Source organism: Bos indicus, chromosome 4 (assembly GCF_029378745.1).
Source record: "Bos indicus isolate NIAB-ARS_2022 breed Sahiwal x Tharparkar chromosome 4, NIAB-ARS_B.indTharparkar_mat_pri_1.0, whole genome shotgun sequence".
Lineage (NCBI taxonomy): Eukaryota > Metazoa > Chordata > Mammalia > Artiodactyla > Bovidae > Bos > Bos indicus.
The window spans coordinates 109,175,163-109,187,628 of record NC_091763.1 but is presented as its reverse complement, the minus strand read 5'-3'; positions in this window follow the sequence as shown (position 1 = coordinate 109,187,628).

The window sequence follows — 12,466 nt, the reverse complement described above, 5'->3', positions numbered from 1 at the left end:
AGCCAGCACAAAAAACAACTAACCATAGCCCCTTTTCCCCACCCCATCCCTGCCCCACCCAGAACATGTTCTATTAATAACATGTCACACAGCCTGACAGTTTTCTCCTTGTCCTATTCTTTATCACTCTGCCACCTTGATTTACTTTTGTGTCCATATGCATTCTGAAATATCTTAATTCCTACTGTGTGTGATGCCATAAAAGACACTCAGATCAGATCAGTCGCTCAGTCGTGTCCCACTCTTTGCAACCCCATGAATCGCAGCACACCAGGCCTCCCTGTCCATCACCAACTCCCAGATTTCACTCAGACTCACATCCATCGAGTCAGTGATGCCATCCAGCCATCTCATCCTCTGTCGTCCCCTTCTCCTCTTGCCCGCAATCCCTCCCAGCATCAGAGTCTTTTCCAATGAGTCAACACTTCACATGAGGTGGCCAAAGTACTGGAGTTTCAGCTTTAGCACCATTCCTTCCAAAGAAATCCCAGGGCTGATCTCTTTCATAATGGACTGGTTGGATCTCCTTGCAGTCCAAGGGACTCTCAAGAGTCTTCTCCAACACCACGGTTCAAAAGCATCAATTCTTCGGCGCTCAGCTTTCTTCACATTCCAACTCTCACATTCATACATGACCACTGGAAAAACCATAGCCTTGACTAGACGGACCTTTGTTGGCAAAGTAATGTCTCTGCTTTTGAATATGCTATCTAGGTTGGCCATAACTTTCCTTCCAAGGAGTAAGTGTCTTTTAATTTCATGGCTGCAGTCACCATCTGCAGTGATTTTGGAGCCCAGAAAAATAAAGTCTGACACTGTTTCCACTGTTTCCCCGTCTATTTCCCATGAAGTGATGGGACCAGATGTCATGATCTTCGTTTTCTGAATGTTGAGCATTAAGCCAACTTTTTCACTCTCCACTTTCACTTTCATCAAGAGGCTTTTTAGTTCCTCTTCACTTTCTGCCATAAGGGTGGTGTCATCTGCATATCTGAGGTTATTGATATTTCTCCCGGCAATCTTGATTCCAGCTTGTGCTTCTTCCAGCTCAGCGTTTCTCATGATGTACTCTGCATATAAGTTAAATAAACAGGGTGACAATATACAGCCTTGACGTACTCCTTTTCCTATTTGGAACCAGTCTGTTGTCCCATGTCCAGTTCTAACTGTTGCTTCCTGACCTGCATACAAATTTCTCAAGAGGCAGATCAGGTGGTCTGGTATTCCCATCTCTTTCAGAATTTTCCACAGTTTATTGTGATCCCACAGTCAAAGGCTTTGGCATAGTCAATAAAGCAGGAATAGATGTTTTTCTGAACTCCCTTGCTTTTTCCATGATCCAGCGGATGTTGGCAATTTGATCTCTGGTTCCTCTGCCTTTTCTAAAAGACACTACTGACACTGAAAAACACTTAAGATTTGCAGAAACCAACCTCAAATCAAACTGTGCGAAATAAGTGAATAACTTATTTTAAAAATCCTTATAAATGCACATTATGATTGAAGCTTTTGAAAATATTAATTCATTCTGCATAAAATCAAATTATTAAATACATGCTGTGATTGAAACCATTAAATATAGTAATCCATTCCAGCTAAGAAAGACAGTAACCTCTCAAAATACATGAAAACTTATGTGATTTAAATATTTCCCTAATTCAATTTAATGATTATATATACTTGCAACAGATGAATAAATAATTTTTTTAAGAGATTGTAACCAAACATTTTCCTTTGGTTCACTTCAGTTTACAATGATGAAGGACCTACCGTATCTCATGGTGCTTTCAGAAAACTGGCTCTTCACAGACTCTTGGACACTCATCACTTCACAGACTCTTGGACACTCATCACTTCACAGACTCTTGGACACTCATCAACACTGCTACTTTTGTTTCTCTTTTCCTCTTCTTCCATTATCAATAATCTGCAACATAATATTTTTCTTTTGTTTGCTCACATTTCTCCACATCCCTTTTTTATTCCTTTCCTCCATCTTAACTCGGTTTTATCTTTTTTTTACCCTTTAAGGTTCATATTTTCTTCTGATGGGTAAGAGAGGACATCTTAACCATTGTTCTGAAGGTTTTCTTTCCATGAATGTTCTCTATTTTCTCAGCACCTCCTGGAAATCCATCTGCTGGAGCTGCTATAGTATCTCCATGGCCACCTGTTATCAATGCGTTTACAGCTATGTCCTCACTGAGTCTTCATTCACATCTTTTGAAAAAGTTTTATTTGATTCTCTTAAAGATATCATTGAAATGCAAAAATATTATTGTACCCAGTTTTCAGATGAGGTAACAGGTAGAGAGATACTTAATAATTTTCCCAAGGTGAAAATGAATTAAAAGTAACCTTTTTAAGGGGTGACAGTCATAGTCCAGGTAACCCTTATCTCAGGAATTAAAATTTTTACTGAAGTATAGTTGGTGTACAATTTTCTGTTAATTTCTGCTGTACAGCAAAGTAATTAAATTTATATATACATGGGCTTCCCTCTTAGATCAGACAGTAAAGAATCTTCCTGCAATGCAGGAGACCTGGGTTCGATCCCTTCCCAAACTCCCAACCCTTCCCTTTCCCACCCCCTTTTAAAAAATTATGACCAACGTTTTTTGGTAGTTTATATCTATAGCTCTTTATTTACACTCTGATTAATATAATGTTTTAATAGATCTATATAACATCAGAATCAATTCAACCATAATTTGAGAACAAAACATTTAGGTTTCAAATTTTTTCTTGAGTATGGATCTAAGAAAATATTTCTAGTACCAAAGAAATCAAATTTAACCTGAACAAGTGACAACTAGAATTTGTATTTTAACATTTTTTTTCCCTCAGATGTAAACACCTAGGATTAGTTTTTAACTGAATAGTAATTAACATATATTCTCTTTTCCCTTCCTTAAATTTATTTGGTCATTTACATGAATCAGGAACAGTATTTAGAAATGCATTTTTCCCTGAAGTTTGGTAGTATGTATATATATATATATATATATATGTGTGTGTGTGTGAGATCTCTTATGAATGGAAAAACACATTCTTAGCTTTTTCTCTAAATCAGGTCAGGTAAAGTCAATAATTCTTTAAAGTTTCAAAAGAAAATTCAAATTGACCTCAGTCTATTTCTGATTTACTTAACTTCTCCTGATTTGTGCTGATTATATGGCTATAATATTATGGCTTTTTATGAGCCCAAGAAGTCAATAGAAAGATATAGCACTAACTTTTTCCTCCCTTGATAAATTTGTGAAATAATGAAATAGCAAGAATGATTATTAATCTAATGTTATCTTTATGATTATTATTCTTAAGTTTAGTTTTTTAAATCAATATGTAACAATGGATAAAGTATGAGAGTAGAAAAACTACAAATTTCTTCAGAGTTCCAAGAGTTTCCATGGCATTAATTCCAGCAAACTATTCTAGCCTGCCCTCATGCATAAACCGCTGGTTCCTTATAATGGCGTATGGCATTTCAATTTCAAACCTGCCCTCAATAAACAGGATGAAGAATTACTGTGCTCATGGATAAACTGCTTTGTGACTTAATGTTTATCCACCATAATCAATAACACCCAAATTCAAAAACAATCAAAGCACATGAAAAGTAAAACAATTTTATTTCATATGCTAAGCAAATTCTTTGTTCTTTTTTGAAGTAGAAAAGATTATTAAGGTGGTGAGTGCCTCAGGGTAAATTTATCATAAAAAAACCGAAATGTAAATGAAGCACTGATGTGTTAACAGATCTGCCTAGTTTCTAAAGGTGATTTTGTTTATGTACTTATTGATTTCTGCAGATGTATAATCTAGTATAGCTTTTTTATTTGTCAGCCTGACCTGTCCTCTGCAAACCCTCATATAACGCGATAAACATTATCTAGGAAAATACATTTTATGCCAAAGCAGTATCTTCCTATGCAAAAAATATATATATATATATATATATGAAAAAAAATTAAGCAATCTAAGTAACCTTCAGAGTGCTACAAATTGAAAAGTAGGTTTATTGAAACACTTTGTTTTCAAATTAAATCCTAAAACAAAATTTTTATTTTCCCATAATATAAATTTGGAATATAGCTTCTTTGTTCAGATACCTGGATTCTGCCCTTTCATTTTTTTTCCCAGTCGTCAAAGCTAATAATTTCTTACATATCTATTAATCACCATTTTAAAGGCCATATTATGTGGAACATTCAATTAAGTTTAGCTTTTATTGTGACCACCATAACAAAAAAAGTTGTCACAAACTTTCTTCCTAGACAGCATATTAAAAAACAGAGACATTACTTTGCCAACAAAAGTCCGTCTAGTCAAGGCTATGGTTTTTCCAGTGGTCATGTATGGATGTGAGAGTTGAACTATAAAAAATGCTGAGTGCCGAAGAATTGATGCTTTTGAACTGTGGTGTTGGAGAAGACTCTTGAGAGTCCCTTGGACTGCAAGGAGATCCAGCCAGTCCATCCTAAAGATCAGTCCTGGGTGTTCATTGGAAGGACTGATGCTGAAGCTGAAACTCCAATACTTTGGCCACCTGATGTGAAGATTTGACTCATTTGAAAAGACCCTGATGCTGGGAAAGATTGAAGGCAGGAGGAGAAGGGGACAACAGAGAATGACATGGTTGGATGACATCACCAACTCAATGGACACGAGTTTGGGTAAACCCTGAGAGTTGGTGATAGACAGGGGAGCCTGATGTTCTGCAATCCATTGGGTTGCAAAGAGTCGGACACAACTGAGCAAGTGAACTGAACTGAACTTTCTGCTTCTGTTCCCATAAGGAAAATGCTATTCCTGATTTTGCTATTTAAAACTTCTCATACTTTTTTCACCTGATATGAGAATCCTCACTCTCCATTATTTGTCTGGAATAAAAATAAATAGAATTAAGGTTCTTGTGATTTATTTGGTATGGGTCTCATTTCATTTATTCATCCAGTGTGTTTTTATTGAGTAGCTACCATGTGCCAGGTACCCCACCAAATTCTGGGGTCACAATAGTGAACCAACCAAACAATATATCATCTTCCTTGTGAAACATGCATTCTAGTGGATATGACAGAAATTAAACAAATCCACTACATGGGCAGCTAGATAGATATCAAAAGTGGAATACATTGGGAAAATATGATAGGAGTACAATTTTTAATAAAATGGGCAGAAAAAAGCCTATCTGAGGAAATAGTATTTGAGCCAAAACACAACTGAGGAGTGAAAAAAAGTTCACAGAAATTCCTGGTAGAGGGAAGAGTGAGTGTAAAGGTCTGGAAGGACTGGGGCTCTGGGAGTTTGAAGAAGAGAAAGAAAGAATGTCAAAAGCAGAATGCATCATGGAAAAGAGTGGGCAGATGAGCTCAGACCAACTCGTGGAAGCCAGGTTGTGTGAGCCTTGTAAGCCAGACCATATTGGTTTTGATTCTGTGTCGGATGGAGAGGGCTTCCCTGGTGGCTCAGATGGTAAAGAAACTGTCTGCAATGCAGGAGACCTGGGTTTTACCCCTGGGTTGGGAAGATCCCTAGGAGAAGGCAATGGTACCCACTTCAGTATTCTTGCCTGGAGAATTCCATGGACAGAAGAGCCTGGTGGGCTATAGTCCATGGAGTTGCAAAGAGTTAGACGTGACTGAGCAACAAACACTTCAACTTTTTTCTTTCAGGATGGGGAATCTATGGAGGTGTTGAGTAGAAAAATGGCCTGACTGTAGTTGTTGCAGTAAAAGGTTCACACTGGTTATTACTAGAGAATGTACAAATTATTTAAACTTTCCAATCTCAGTTTCTCATGTTTGAAATAGGAATACTGTTACCTAGGGTGTCCCATGAGCATTGACTAAATTAGTATGCATGATATCTAATACATAGTAAGATATCAGTAACAAATATTTTCTTTTCTGTATTTCTCCCTCTTGAGTGAGATAAAGTAATATTCTTATTCCTTTCAAAGTGAATTTCACTCCTAACCCCTATTCCCTCTTTGATTCTAACTCTGCTGGGTTCTCCTCTGTCAAATATTTGCCTCCCCGTCTCCTACCTTGCTTTCAGATGATTTACTCCCTCAGTCTAAAAGCATATACATGTCCTCTTACCTCAAACAGAAGCAATTTTTCTCCAATCCTGCCACTTCAGATATCCCATCAAAAGGTACCACTCTCCTTCATTTTTGTAAAAAATTTCATAAAAGCAGTAGTCAATATATAATGCTTCCACTTCCTCACATTTCATTGTTCCTTCATGTTTATAGCCTGACATTTGCCATTACAATTCTATTGAACCTAAGTCCCTGATTGTTCTACCTGGGAGAGGGGTCAGTGAAAGACTTTAATCATGATGGCAATGAAATAATTCTCCCATTGCAGGTTCAAAAGTCGCACATTGGCCAAGACTTCTCAAAGGTGTAGATAAATTTTCAAAACAAATCTCTTCATCATTTTTCATCCTTGGAAAAGGCAACAGCATGAACAAAGTTCCAAACAATAAGGATGTAAGCATTATTTCAAAGAAGAGGCTGTAAAAAATTCCAATTAAAAATTACCCTGCTGTGGGGGCTTCCCCTTCTGCTATGATGGGGGATCCACTATAGGATTTGCTGGCCCATTGTAAACAATTTGACAGGTGGAAAAACTTTAAGATATAGGGCAAAGGCATTGCAGAACTTCATTTCATGATATAAAGAAATAAATGAGTGAGGTGTATGACTATTGAATTTTTTCTTAGAGGCAATTTTTGACTGCACCACAGAGAGAGGAAAGTCAGCATGGATGATGCTCTGACTGAGTGAAGAGCCAGATTTTCAAAATCCTTGGAGGCTAAAGTGGCTAGAATTGATGGGGAAGATTAGTGTGGAGAAAGGACCTACACAGACAGAAGTCTCCTGTCAGAGTGTGCTGGTGAATAATAAATTATAATATTTAGGGTGAAATGTCAGGGAAATAACAAGGGGATATAAAAAATAAAATAATTTCTCCAGCACACACAGGACCAGGAGATACTTGAACTCTTAAAACTCAAACTGGAGAGACTGTATTAAACACACAAAGCATTCAGGTAGATCCCAGAAGTGTTCTGTTTCATTGGATTAGTCAAAAACTTTGTTTGGGTTTTTCTGTCCTATCTTATGGGAAAAAAAAAACAAATAAAAATATTGACTAAGCCAATAACAGTCACCACATGCTCACAATGCCAGAAACTTACAGGTTGACTTGGTTTGACCTAACTTGGTGAGAGCGATGATAAAACTAGATAGCATATTATAAAGCAGACACATCACTTTGCCAACAAAGGTCCATATAGTCAAAGGAACGATAGACTAGTTCCAAACTGGGAAAGGAGTATGCCAAGACTGTATATTGTCATCCTGGTTATTTAACTTATATGAAGAGATCATCATATGAAATACTGGGCTGGATGAAGCACAAGCTGCAATCAAGATTGCTGGGAGAAATATCAATAGCCTCAGATACACAGATGACACCACCCTTATGGCAGAAAGTGAAGAACTAAACAGCCTCTTGATGAAAGTGAAAGAGGAGAGTGAAAAAGTTGGCTTAAAACTCAGCATTCAAAAAACCAAGATCTTGGCATCCAGTCCCATCACTTCATGGCAAATAGATGGGGAAAGAATGGAAACTGAGTCTTTATTTGCTTGGTCTCCAAAAAAAAAAAAAAAGCAGAGACATTATTTTACCAACAAAGGTCTGTCTCATCAAAGCTATGGTTTTTCCAGCACTCATGTATGGATGTGAGAGTTGGACCAGAAAGCTGAGCACCAAAGAATTGATGGTTTTGAACTGTGGTGTTGTAGAAGACTCTTGAGAGTCCCTTGGACTGCAAGGAGATCCAACCAGTCCATCCTAAAGGAGATCAGTCCCGAGTATTCATTGGAAGGACTGATGCTGAAGCTGAAACTCCAATACTTTGATCACCTGATGCAAAGAGTTGACTCATTGGAAAAGACCCTGATGCTGGGAAAGATTGAAGGCAGGAGGAGAAGGAGACGACAAAGGATGAGATGGTTAGATGGCATCACTGACTCAATGGACATGAATTTGAGCAAACTCTGGGAGAGAGTGGAGGACAGAGGAGCCTAATATGCCACAGTTGATGGGGTCATAGAGTGTAGGAGATGATTTATCAACTGAACAGCAACAACTCTAGAACAATCATATATTTAAAAATGAAATTAATAAAAAGCCTGGAAAATACAAAGCCAATAACTAATAAGCTAACCCCCAACTTGAAATATAAGCTCTTAAAGAAAACAACTTGCTCAAAAAAAATCATATAAAATGCATATGTATATTGTTCTCTGTTGCTTGATTTTTGGTAAAGAGCTCCTATAACCCTGGAAATCTGATTTTGAAAAGTGTATTTTTTGTCAAAAATAGTACTTTTTATTCGATTGTCAGAAGTCAATGATGAATGTTCTAATCTCTAGGAAGCCTCTTAAAGACTATATGACGTATATTGCATCAAGCTAATAGAAGAGAAAAGTAGAATATTAGAACACTGGCTCGTCCAAAAGAAGGCAAGGCAGACAGTAAAAGAAATGTAAACAATGTATGACAAATAAAAAATTCATCACAGCGCAAATTAAAAAAAAAAAAGCCTCAAACATTATACATGTTGCTAAAAGTAGTGATATAATCAAGTGAATCACCTTAAACAGATGTTAGAAAATAAATCAAAAGGAAAGAAGTCATATATTATTTTAAGATACAGGGGGAAAACAACCTCACAATAAAGTAGGAAAAATAATAGAAGACAAAAATGAAATAGAAACAAACATATGAAAGCAAAAAAAAAAAGTTGAGTAGGCTCACAAATTTGATTAATATTGAAAGATTTTATAGCAAGAAAGGAGAGAATATAGTTCATCAAAGTCAAGAACAAAAATGAGTATATCACTACTATTCTTAGACATTAAATAGTTAACCAGAGTATAAAAGAACAACTTTATGTCAATTTGCTTTTAAAAATTCCATGATATGTCCAAATTTTCAGAGAAATACTACTTTCCAAAATTAATTGTCCAATACTTAAAAGAAAAACTGAATTTCTTTTAAAAATTTTCCCACACAGAAGACTCAATATACCTTTACTCAACAGATTCTTGCAAACACTTGAAAACAAATAATATTATACCCAAATTATTATCTATACATTATTATATTATTAATATGATATGTATATTAATATATTGTACAATAATTACTAGAAATTGTCCAGTACTTACTAGAAAAACTGATTTCTTTTAAATATTTTCCCACAGAAGACTCAATATACATTTGCTCAATGGATTCTTGCTAACATTTGAAAACAACATTATACACAAATTATTCTATAATAATTAATATCATATATTATTAATTAATAATATGTATTAATATATAGAATTATTATTCTATAATACAGAAAATAGGGACCAATTCCAACTCATTTCAGAAAGCAGCAAAAAATTCAACATCAAATTCCAAGCAAGATGAAAAAGCAATTATCAGATCAGATCAGTCGCTCAGTCATGTCCGACTCTTTGCAACCCCATGAATCACAGCACACCAGGCCTCCCTGTCTATCACCAACTCCCAGAGTTCACCCAGACTCACGTCCACCGAGTCAGTGATGCCATCCAGCCATCTCATCCTCTGTCATCCCCTTCTCCTCTTGCTCCCAATCCCTCCCAGCATCAGAGTCTTTTCCAATGAGTCAACTCTTCACATGAGGTGGCCAAAGTATTGGAGTTTCAGCTTTAGCATCATTCCTTCCAAAGAAATCCCAGGGCTGATCTCTTTCAGAATGGACTGGTTGGATCTCCTTGCAGTCCAAGGGACTCTCGAAAGTCTTCTCTAACACCACAGTTCAAAAGCATCAATTCTTTGGTGCTCAGCCTTCTTCACAGTCCAACTCTCACATCCATACATGACCATAGGAAAAACCATAGCCTTGACTAGACGGACCTTTGTTGGCAGAGTAATGTCTTTGCTTTTGAATATGTTATCTAGGTTGGTCATAACTTTCCCTCCAAGGAGTAAGTGTCTTTTAATTTCATGGCTGCAGTCACCATCTGTAGTGATTTTGGAGCCCAGAAAAATAAAGTCTGACACTGTTTCCCCTGTTTCCCCGTCTATTTCCCATGAAGTGATGGGACCGGATGCCATGATCTTTGTTTTCTGAATGTTGAGCTTTAAGCCAACTTTTTCACTCTCCACTTTCACTTTCATCAAGAGGCTTTTTAGCTCCTCTTCACTTTCTGCCATAAGGGTGGTGTCATCTGCATATCTGAGGTTATTGATATTTCTCCCGGCAATCTTGATTCCAGCTTGTGTTTCTTCCAGTCCAGTGTTTCTCATGATGTAGTCTGCATATAAGTTAAATAAACAGTGTGACAATATACAGCCTTGACGTACTCCTTTTCCTATTTGGAACCAGTCTGTTGTTCCATGTCCAGTTCTAACTGTTGCTTCCTGACCTGCATACAAATTTCTCAAGAGACAGATCAGGTGGTCTGGTATTCCCATCTCTTTCAGATGGACACCAACAAATCTCTTTTATGATTACAAATGTAATAACCTCCTCAAATATAAATTTTATTAAATTTGGTAACTACAACCAAATATAATACATCCTCATCTTATGAACTCTATTTTAGTAATGCCGTATTGGCTTAATATTTGAAAATTGATTGGTAGTATTTACTGCATTACAAGTGGATGGTGGAATGTAAGTGTCTGGAGTCCTAGATATTTAGAAGAAAATGTTCAACCACCCAGAGGAAGAAAATTGTTCAATTACACAATAAACAAGCCACACAGGGAGATGCTGCTAGTTTTGTTTTTATATATATGTTTATTTATTTACTCTTGTATTTACATACACATATATACATGAAAGCGAGGCTTCCCTAGTGGCTCAGATGGTAAAGAATCTGCCTGCGATGTGAGAAACCTGAGTTTAATTCCTGGGTTTGGAAGATCCACTGGAAAAAGGAATGGCTACTTTCTCCAGTATTCTTGCCTGGAGAATTCCACAGAGGAGCCTGGTGGGCTGTAGTCCATGGGGTCACAGAGTCAGATGTGACTGAGCATACATGAAAGAATATGTATTTAGAATATAAAGAACTTCAAATCCATAAACAAGTGATAGGGAAAAGTTTTTAATGCACGAATCTCTAATATATGCAAAGATGGACACTTCACTCACAATTAAGAAAAAAGAAAAATTAAAACTAAACTGACATGCCATTTCCCCCAAATCTAAGGAAAAACTGCAAAAGTTTCTCGATATCAATGTATGGTGCATTAGATGCTCTAATATGTTGCTGTTAGAACTGCACAATTTCTTCATAGTCTTTGGGAAGAAACATGAGGAACTACTATCAAAATGACTAACTCAATTATTTTTTTTTAGGTCTGATGTTTTATTTTTTAAATATAAATTTATTTATTTTAATTGGAGGCTAATTACTTTACAATATTGTAGTGGTTTTGCAATACATTGACATGAATCTGCCACGGGTGTACATGTGTTTCCCATCCTGAACCCCCCTCCCACCTCCCTCCTCATCCCATCCCTCTGGGTCATCCCAGTGCACCAGCCCTGAGCACCCTGTATCATGCATCAAACCTGGACTGGAGATTCGTTTCACATGTGATATTATACATGTTTCAATGCCATTCTCCCAAATCATCCCACCCTCACCCTCTCCCACAGAGTCCACAAGATTGTTCTATACATCTGTGTTTCTTTTGCTGTCTCGCATATGGGGTTATCATTACCATCTTTCTAAATTCCATATATATGCGTTAGTATACTGTATTGGTGTTTTTCTTTCTGGCCTACTTCACTCTGTATAATAGGCTCCAGTTTCATCCACCTCATTAGAACTGATTCAAATGTATTCTTTTTAATGGCTGAGTAATACTCCATTGTGTATATGTACCAAAGCTTTCTTATCCATTCATCTGCTGATGGACATCTAGACTGCTTCCATGTCCTGGCTATTATAAACAGTGCTGTGATGAACATTGGGGTACACGTGTCTCTTTCAATTCTGGTTTCCTTGGTGTGTATGCCCAGCAGTGGGATTGCTGGGTCGTATGGCAGTTCTATTTCCACTTTTTTAAGGAATCTCCACACTGTTCTCCATAGTGGCTGTACTAGTTTGCATTCCCACCAACAGTGTAAGAGGGTTCCCTTTTCTCCACACCCTCTCCAGCATTTATTGCTTGTAGACTTTTTGATGGCAGCCATTCTGACTGACGTGAAATGGTACCTCATTGTGGTTTTGATTTGCATTTCTCTGATAATGAGTGATGTTGAGCATCATTTCATGTGTTTGTTAGCCTAACCCAATTATTTTTTGACTCAAGAGTCCCTCTTCTGGAGTTTTATCTTTCTGACACAACAGTATAAATAAAAAATAAAACAAAACCAAAAACAAATTAAAAACCCA